Consider the following 9,571-nt stretch of genomic DNA (forward strand, 5'->3'; position numbering starts at 1 on the left):
TCAAGCACATCCACAGATATGGTTAGTATAGTAGAGGGAGTGCAATGAAGGCTCAATGAAGTGTAAAGCCCTCTGCACATAAATGAAGTTTAAGGGCAGACTCCCATACTCAAGCCCTCGGCATGGAGGCCCTTCTCTTCCGAGGGCTGGAATTTCAAAGGTGATGGTGTTGGGAAGTGCAGAATGAGGCTGGGCCCTCAATGGGCACTAATAAAACACACATACACACACACACACACAAAACAAGTAAAAGGGCGGAGGGATCTGCAAAGCACTGTATAGAAGCTAATCATTTTGTTTTTGTGATCATCTGTGCTGTCCTCACACAGGGCTGGAGCAGGTACATCCTGGGGAGAAGAACAGTTGTGCCTAGAAAGGAGACTCACAAAGGTCTCAGGGGCCACAGTGGGCTCAGGGTGGTGGCCATAGGATGGTGACATCAGGACTGTGCCTGATGCGCCACCTCCCACCACCTCTGATCTTCAGGTGCCAGGACCCTGGATACAGGTTGGCCTGAGCAAGTGAGAGAAAGACTAGTCCTGAAATATCCTGGGGGGAGTGGAAAAGCTGAGAAGAAAGGCAGGCTGTGTACAGTCCCCAGGGGGTCAGCGAGCCAGTGCCACACACACCCTGCCACACGCACCCTGGAAAAACCCTGTCAGTGGGGCTGCAAATACCCTAGGGTCCAGCCTCCCCCAAAGCCTCCCCCCTCGCCCCAGGCTGGCTCAGTCCTCCTCTCCAGCGCTGAGGGAGAAAAATAACAAAATGAGGAGAAAATAAGCTGTTTGGCTGTGGTGTGAGCAGGAATATCCATGCAGGGCTGCCCACCACTCACCCTTACTCACTCTTTCCACACCCAGCCGGGGCGCCCAGCATGAGACAGACCACCCCCCTGCCCCCTCCCCCGTCTGGTCTAAAAGCAGACGCTGGTGAGCGAGCAGCAGGTTATAAATATGCCCAGGGAACTGCCGCCAACTCGCTCCCTTGTCATCCCCTGGGAGGGGCAGGGTGGGGTGGCTCCTAGGGAGGAGCCAGGGCTGCCCCGTTCCCTAAGGCCCAGGAGGAAGTGGGGCTTCCTAAAGGCTACCATATTTTCCCCCCTTTTCAAGGTGAAGGAACCACTGCCACTCCATTTTCTCTGAACGTTTGCTTATCTCTTCAGAGATGGGGTCCCTACCCTCCCTGGGCCCTGGCTGAAAGCTCAGAATGAAAGGGCCCAAAGCACTCTGTGTCATGGCACAGCCGGATGCTACTTCTCTTCTTCACATGCATTTACGCTCAGCAAAACGGAAGTTCATTCATTCATTCGACAAGCATTAACTGAAAGCCAACTGAATGCCAGACCCTGTGCACAGGCACACCTGTGTGCACAGTGTCTGCATACACAGGTGCAAGCACACACAGCCACCCCTACTCCATGTGCTCACATCACCTCCACCCCCACTAAGGACTTCCTGGCTTCAACCTGGCAGCCTCATCAGGAAAGCAAAGCTTCAGGCTCCTGGTTGTGCCTCAGAATAGGTTACGGGGCATGGGGCCGGGGGGTGACTGAGAACAGGGCCCCCAAACACTTCTGCTTCCACTACTTCCCTTGTAAATGAGGGAGTCCTTTCTCCCCTTCCTGCGCAATCATCCTCCCTAAGTAGGTGCCATGTGATGAAGAAAGAGCCATTTCTGGGATGCTGAGGGTACCTGTCCAGGCTGCCGGAGCCTCCCGCCTCCCAGCCACTTGCCAAGTAGGTGCCAAGCTGGGGCAAGAGGGGGCACTTCCACCCTATGAAGCTCCCAGCTCTCCTCCCCCAGGGCTGAACCCCTCCCTTTTCCCTCCTCCCTATTAATCCTCGGAAGTTAAGGGGCCGTCCCTGGCGGCCCCTCAGCCCTATTGTGGCCCCTCGCCCTCCTCGGCTGGCGTCTAATTAACTCCTCCTGCCCCTGGTTTTGTGTGCCCCCCTTACCCCACCTTGTCGGCCCCGCCCCTATGCTCGACCGGCTCCCCCCCACGGACATTCCAGCCAGGCCGGGCCAGTGTGCCAGGGCAACCAGGGCCGGACCGAGGCCTAATCCTCCCGCCGCCTGGCCCGGCTTGGGGAGCCCCACTCACCTCCCCGCTCTCTGGGGGCTGCCCGGCTCTGCTGTGGCGGAGACACACAATCGGGACAAAGGCACAGCCCCCAGGGGGCTAACTCAGCCTTCACGCCCAGGTTGTGCGGCATTTGGGGAGTTTAATGAATTGTCCATCACGCCTTTCAGGGCCCGCCCGTCAGCCTGGATTAATCTTCGGAGCCCTGGTGGGGTAGGAGACACTAAGCCTGTATTTATTACTCTCCCATTGTCACTAATTGAGGTAATTATCTGTGACTCTGGCCTGGCCAACAATGAGGCATTCACTCCTGGGACCTCGATGGGCCTGGCTCCCACTCTCGGCACCAGCCCTCCCTCCCCTCCTCTTCCAAACCCGCCAAGGGCTACGATGGGCCCTGGAGCATGTTGGGAAAGTGGACAGTGTCCCACAATGCTTCACCTCCCCACCAGTGTCTCCCACAGCCATCACTACAGAGCTATCTCCTGGTCCCCCCAAAGAAGGTGAGAAAAGAAGGCAGCCTCTGTCAGGGGATGGATTTGGCTGGCAGAGCCCCAGGCCAGAGAGGGACCTGTTTCTGAGGATTTTGGTTTTCTGGACTCTCCAAGTCCTCATCTCCAGATGCGTGATGCCGGGGTCTCACGGGGTGCTTTTGCAGATCCATCCTCATGTCCCTATAGCCTCCAGGGTGTTAGGAGGTCCTAGCCTGTACCAGGCCTACTCTGGGGAGGTCCCTAAACCTACCAGGGCTGGCAGAGCGGCTGTGGATGTGATGGGAGAGGCTGAGAGAGACAGCAGGAAAGGGCCTGTCAGGTGAAGAGCAAAAGGAGGCACGTCAAGAAGGAGCAGTCAAGAGTCACAGCATTCCCAGGGGTCACACTAATGTGGCCATGCAGCAACCTCAGCGAGAAACTTGGATTTGGAGGGGCAAGAGTTCCAAAGAGCATATTTCACTTGGAGACAGCTTTCTGGGTCAAGGTGGTTGGCCCTGGGGAGCAAGTGTGTGTGTAAAAGAAAGAGAGAGAGATAAGAAAGGAAGATTTAGGCAGAACCAGTTGTGAGCTCCTTGAGGGCAGGAACTATGTCTTTGTGTCTTGGTCACTGTTGCTTTTATGCGAGCTTTTATGAGAGCTTAACATTGTACCTTGCAGGTAATAGGCACTGTCAAATGAATGGATGACTACAGATGAAGCCGGTACTTGCTTTAAAACTGGGATCTGTGAGCTATTCTCTTCCACAGCTGCACTCAGGCCCCTCATTCTCTCAGGACTTGCTGGAAGGAAATGTCTAGACCATCCCTGGACCGTCAGGGGTGGGCACTTCACCAGTTGTAACACGACAGACCCTGGCCGAACTCAGAGCGGCAGTTGGGATAGCGCCTCCTTGTGGTGACTCTTGGAAGAGCTCCTGGAGAGACTCTAGCAAAGAAGGCAGGGTTATCTCTCAGGAGCAGGGGATCACCCCAGGCCGCAGCCATCCTTCTTCCTGTATGTCTGAACTGCATTGTTATGCCAGCGTTCCTGTGGCACAGTTTTATCATTTGTTCCTTCTTTATTCCAGCATTTTCTGAGAGCCTGCTCCATGCCAAACTTGTTGGGTATACAGAGCTAAATCACCTCCAGCAGCTCATGGTCCAGCAGCAGATTCCACAAGGTAACAAGACCAACGAGGTTACGATCAAGCCGCAGGAAAAAAAGTTCTCCAGGTGTTGAGGAGGCACTAGAACATTCCCAGCTCAAAAACTCTATCATTCACCTCTCCCTCAATTCCTCTCACTGAAGTGCAAATGTTTTATCTTCATTACCAAGAAACAGTCCGGGCCTGGTGGCTCATAGCTGTAATCCCAGCACTTTGGGAGGCAGAGGCGGGCGGATCACTTGAGATCAGAAGTTCGAGACTAGCCTGGCCAATGTGGTGAAACCCCTGTCTCTACTAAAATTACTATATATACACACACACACACACACACACACACACACACACACACACATATATATATATATATATATATATATATATATTAGCCAAGTGTTATGGTGCCCGCCTGTAATCCCAGCTACTCTGGCGGCTGAGGCAGGAGAATCGCTTGAACCCAGGAAGTGGAGGTTGTGGTGAACAGAGATCACACCACTGCACTCTAGTCTGGTTGACAGAGTGAGACTCCGTTTCAAAAAAAAAAAAAAAAAAAGAAATACTTCAAGATCTGGCTCCCACGCATCTTTCCAGGACTCACCCTTCTTCCCCTCTGCATTCCCTAATGCCTCTGTTCCCTATGAAAGCCACGTGTTTTCCCACCTCTCTGCATTGTCCCACATTCTAGAATGCCCCCCTTCCCTGTCTCCCACTGTTGAAACCCATCTCAGACGTTCCTTCCCCCATGAAGATTCTTCTGATTTCCCTTGGTCTTGCCTGTTAGAGCTCCTGAAGCACCATGTTGGTAGGGCTTTCATTAGCAGCGCATACTGGGTATCCCATTGGTGGTTGTCTGTGTATGTTACTCATCCTCGTACTAGGCTAGCCCTTGCAGCACTGACCTGGGCATATCATATGCCTTTGTTAAATGGTGAATAGATGGCAACATGAATAAATGGATGCATGGACAGAGGAATAAATTGATATAAGTATAAATGGGGCTGGGTACAGTGGCTCATGCCTGTAATCCCAGCACTTTGGGAGGCCAAGGCTGGCGGATCTCCTGAGGTCAGGAGTTCGAGACCAGCCTGGCCAATATGGTAAAACCCTGTCTCTACTAAAAATACAAAAATTAGCCAGGCATGTTTGTGGATGCCTGTAATCCCAGCTACTCAAGAGGCTGAGGCATAAGAATCGCTAGAACCCCGGAGGCGGAGGCTGCAGTGAGCAGAGATCTCACCAATGCACTCCAGCCTAGGCAACAGAGTGAGACTGTCTTAAAAAAGAAAAAAAAAAGTATAAATGGCCAGATAGATGACAAATAGGTTGGTGGACGGGTGGATAAGTGGATGTGGAATGTATAGATGGATGGGTGGGTAGATGGATGAATGGAAAATCTATCCATAAAAGGACTCACAAAAGGCTATGTAGGCTGAGTGCAGTGACTCACACCCGTAATCCCAACAACTGGGGGGGCCAGGATGGGGGGATCGTTTGAGCCCAGGAGTTCGAGATCAGCCTGGGTGGCAGAGGGAGACTCCGTCTCCACCAAAAAAAAAAAAAAAAAAATTTAGCCAGGCGTGATGGCATGTGCCTGTGGTGCCTGCCATTCAGGAGGCTGAGGTGGAAGGATCACTTGAGCTGGGGAGGCTGAGTCTGCAGTTAAGTTGTAATCATGCCACTGCACTCCAGCCTGGGTGACATAGAAAGACCCTGTCTCAGAAAAAGAAAAAAGAAAAAAAAAAAAATGGCCAGGTGTGGTGGCCCATGCCTGTAATCCCAGCACTTTGGAAGGGTGAGGCAGGCAGATCGCTTGAGGTCAGGAGTTCGAGACCAGCCTGGCCAACATAGTGAAACCCTGTCTCTACTAAAAATACAAAATTAGCTGGGCGTGGTGGCACACAGCTGTAGTTCCAGCCACTCGGGAGGCTGAGGCAGAAGAATTGTTTGAATCCGGGAGGTGGAGGTTGCAGTGAGCTGAGATCGCACCACTGCACTCCAGCCTGGGTGGCAGAAAAGAAAAGAAAATTGAAAAAACCCTAGGTAGCGCCAGAGGCTTCAAGGGAAGGAGCTCACCCCATGCCAGGATATGCAGAGGCAGAGACGTATTCAGGCCAAACTTTCCTTCACTAACATCTGCACCCTCAGCAACTTGTCTCCCAGACGCCTGGATACATTCCACTCCCCATAAGAAGTCATAGTCTGGGAGCTGCTCCTCTTTTCATCCTCCCTGGTCTCTCAGGAATGCTTTCATTAACATATATTATGCCATCTTCTTGCACTGCAATGACTGTGGGTTTCCTCTTCCACATCTCTTTCCCTATATCATACGCACCCTAGCTTGTGAGCTCCCTGAAGGGAAGAAGCATGCCTGAGTCTCTTTTGTGTTCCTAGCACCTGGCATATATGTTTAATGGGTGAGTAAACAAATGAACAACTGAGTAAATGCTGCTTCTTCCCCATAGACACATTTTACACACTTCCTGTGTCCTCGTGTTCAGTTATCTCTCCTGGCCCTCTTCTTCTCACACACATCACACTCATACTCCTGACCTTGACACTCTGAAATCCCAGAGTTATATGCTGGGGCTTGGTTTCCTTACCTATCACCTATCTGTGGCTGATCTAGGGAAGTCCCAGCCGTCCCCTGAGAGTCTGAAAGAGACGGCTCTTGACTCTCATAAAGCCATATTAACTGGGTCCCATCTGGGGCAGAAAGGGGCTTCCCCGGGAAGAAGTTGGCTATTGGGAGGGTAGCAGGATCCTGCACTAACCTGAGGTCTGCTGCCCCAAATTGACCACATCCTCCTGCGTCTGCTGTCCCTACTCCTGACCAGTGAGGCTGTCCCAAGGTAGGGGGTGGTTGTGGCCTCTGTCTCAAGGCTGGCTGGCAGACACAGCCAGATTTAGAAGTCATTTTCGCAGCAGGGAGCCTCCAGTGTCCCACCCACAGAGCCCTGGAGGGTCAGTCTGAGATATGGCTCACCAGGGGCTGGCCCCTAGACCTGGAGTCACTCCTCCCCTTCTTGTCTCTCTCCTTTTTTCCCCAGAATTTTGGCAGCTGGTGCTGACTCTATCCTTAGGCAAAGATGGAGTAAGTTCTGGGGGAAGGGGTGTGCTGCACTGACACCATAACCGCTCAAGCACTGCCAGGGCACCATTTACCCATTAAAAGGGCTGTCTGTACCCACCCCAGGATTCCTCCCTCCTCTCCACTGGCATCTGCTGCCTGATTCTCCTCCTCCCCTACTTTTTTTTTTTTTTGAGACAGAGTCTTGCTCCGTCGCCCAGGCTGGAGAGCAGTGGTACGATCTTGGCTTTCTGTAAACTCTGCCTCCCAGATTCAAGCAATTCTCCTGCCTCAGCCTCCCGAGTAGCTGGGATTACAGGCGCGTATCACCACACCCAGCTAATTTTTGTATTTTTAGCAGAGATGGGGTTTCACCATGTTGGTCAGGCTGGTCTCAAACTCCTGACTTCGTGATCCACCCACCTTAGCCTCCCAAAGTGCTGGGATTACAGGTGTGAGCCACCCCGCAATTTTTTTTTAAAGACGGAGTCTTGCTCTGTCGCCAAGGCTGGAGTGCAGTGGCGTGACCTCGGCTCACTGCACCCACTGCCTCCTGGGTTCAAGCAATTCTCCTACCTCAGCCTCCCGAGTAGCTGGGACTACAGGCATGCGCCACTACACCTGGTTAATTTTTGTATTTTTAGTAGAGATGGGGTTTCACCGTATTGGCCAGGCTGGTCTCAAACTCCTGACATCATGATCCACTGGCCTTGGCCTCCCAAAGTGCTGGGATTACAGGTATGAGCCACCGTACCTGGCCATCCTCCCCTACTTCTAATTCTTTCTGTCCCATCCTCCTGTTCTCATACCCCAACACTAATAAAATAGCCCTAGAGAGAAATAATAATCAGAGCTAACAGTCAATCACCTACTATGTACCAGGTATTGTTCTTTCTTTTATTTTATGTTTTTTCTTTTTAATTAAAAAAATTTAAAAAAAACAAAAACAAAAACAAAAAACAGAGAGACAGGGTCTTGCTATGTTGCCCAGGCCGGTCTTGAACTCCTGGGCTCAAACAATCCTCCCACCCCAACCTCCCAAAATGCTGGTATTACAGGGGTGAGCTACTGTGCCTGGCCAACTGTTCCAAGTGTTTTATATATTGAATTATTTACTCCTCCCAACAACTCTAAGAGAAAAGCACATTGTTTACTTATTTACTTATTTATTTATTTTTAGAGACAGAGTCTTGCTCTGTTGCCCAGGCTGGAGTGCAGTGGTGCAATCATAGCTCACTGCATCCTCAAACCCCTGGGCTCAAGCAATTCTCCCACCTCAGCCTCCTGAGCAGCTGGGACTACAGGAGAGTGCCACCACATGCAGCTAATGAAAAGCACTTTTAACAACCTCAGTTTATAACTGAGGACACCAAGGCACAGAGAGGTTGAGTAACTTGCCCAAGGTCACATAGCTAGTATGGGGTAGAAGCTCCAGAAACCACATTCTAAACACATTAGTCAAGTTGTTCGACTATGTTAGCAGTGTGGGTGAGATTTCAGAAACTTGCTTCCTGTGTGTTCATCCTCAAAGGGGCTCAGGCAGCATGGTAAAGCCCACCCTCATAGGGCCAGCCCTTCCAAGGTTGCATACAGCTCACCTCCTCTTCCAGTCCCAGAGCCCTAGAGCCCTTTGGTTGTAGAAAAATCTAGGCAGATGCTTTCATCACTGCCCTGGTCTTTCCCAACTTTCTTTGGTGTTTTTTTTTTTTGTTCTGTTTTGTTTTTTGTTGTTGTTGTTGTTTTTCTTTTTTGTGTGTGTTATTGTTTTTTAAGACAGAGTCTTATTCTGTCACCCAGGCTAGAGTGCAGTGGTGCAATCTCGGCTTGCTGCAACCTTCGCTTCCCAGGTTCAAGTGATTCTTGTGCCTCAACCTCCCCCATAGCTGGGATCACAGGCATGCACTACTATACCCGGCTAATTTTTGTATTTTTCACAGAGGTAGGTTTGGACCATGTTGGCCAGGCTGGTCCTGGTCTCAGGTGATCTGTTCATCTTAGCCTCCGAAAGTGCTGGGATTACAGGTGTGAGCCACCACACACTGCCCTTCCTCAACTTTCCTCCTTGCCCGAAGTCCAGCCTCTTCCCAAGCCTGGAGGCCCAAGGCACATTACTCCTCAGCTGGACCAGGCTTACCGCAGTCTGGCCTCAGTTTTCACTCTTGCCTTATCTTCCACAACTGCCATAAATGTACTCGCAACTGCAGGCAAATCAGACCATTGAGCAATTTCCTAAACATACCCTGCTTACCTGCATCCATGCCTCTATTTTGGCTGATCCCTCTGCTTGAAATGCCTCTTCACCAAATTCTAACGCTGAGGTCATCTCCTCCATGGAGCCTTCCCTTATCTCACAAAATCCATACAATCTCCCTTGTTTGACTCATTGTAATACTTAACACATTGCTCACCTTCACCCCATTGTCAGAAAGGCCTTACTCATCCCTATCCTGGAATCCCGCACAGTTTCTTGTTCCCAGTAGGTGCTCAGTACATGCTCAGTAGTTAGAATTGGTACTAGGTAGATAGAATTGTAAGTGAAAGGGAGACAGATCTCAATAACCGTTGTTTGTTTTTTTGAGTAGATAGAATTGTAGGTGAAAGGGACGCGGATCTCAATAACCTTTGTTTGTTTGTTTTTTTGAGATGTGGTCTGGCTGTGTTGCCCAGGCCGGAGTGCAGAGGCCCAATCTTGGCTGATTGCAACCTCCTCCTCCCAGGTTCAAGTGATTCAGTGATTCTCGTGCCTTAGCCTCCTGAGTGGCTAGAATTACAGGTGCGTGCCACCACAC

Source organism: Papio anubis, chromosome 9 (genome assembly GCF_008728515.1).
Source record: "Papio anubis isolate 15944 chromosome 9, Panubis1.0, whole genome shotgun sequence".
In the NCBI taxonomy this organism is placed as follows: domain Eukaryota; kingdom Metazoa; phylum Chordata; class Mammalia; order Primates; family Cercopithecidae; genus Papio; species Papio anubis.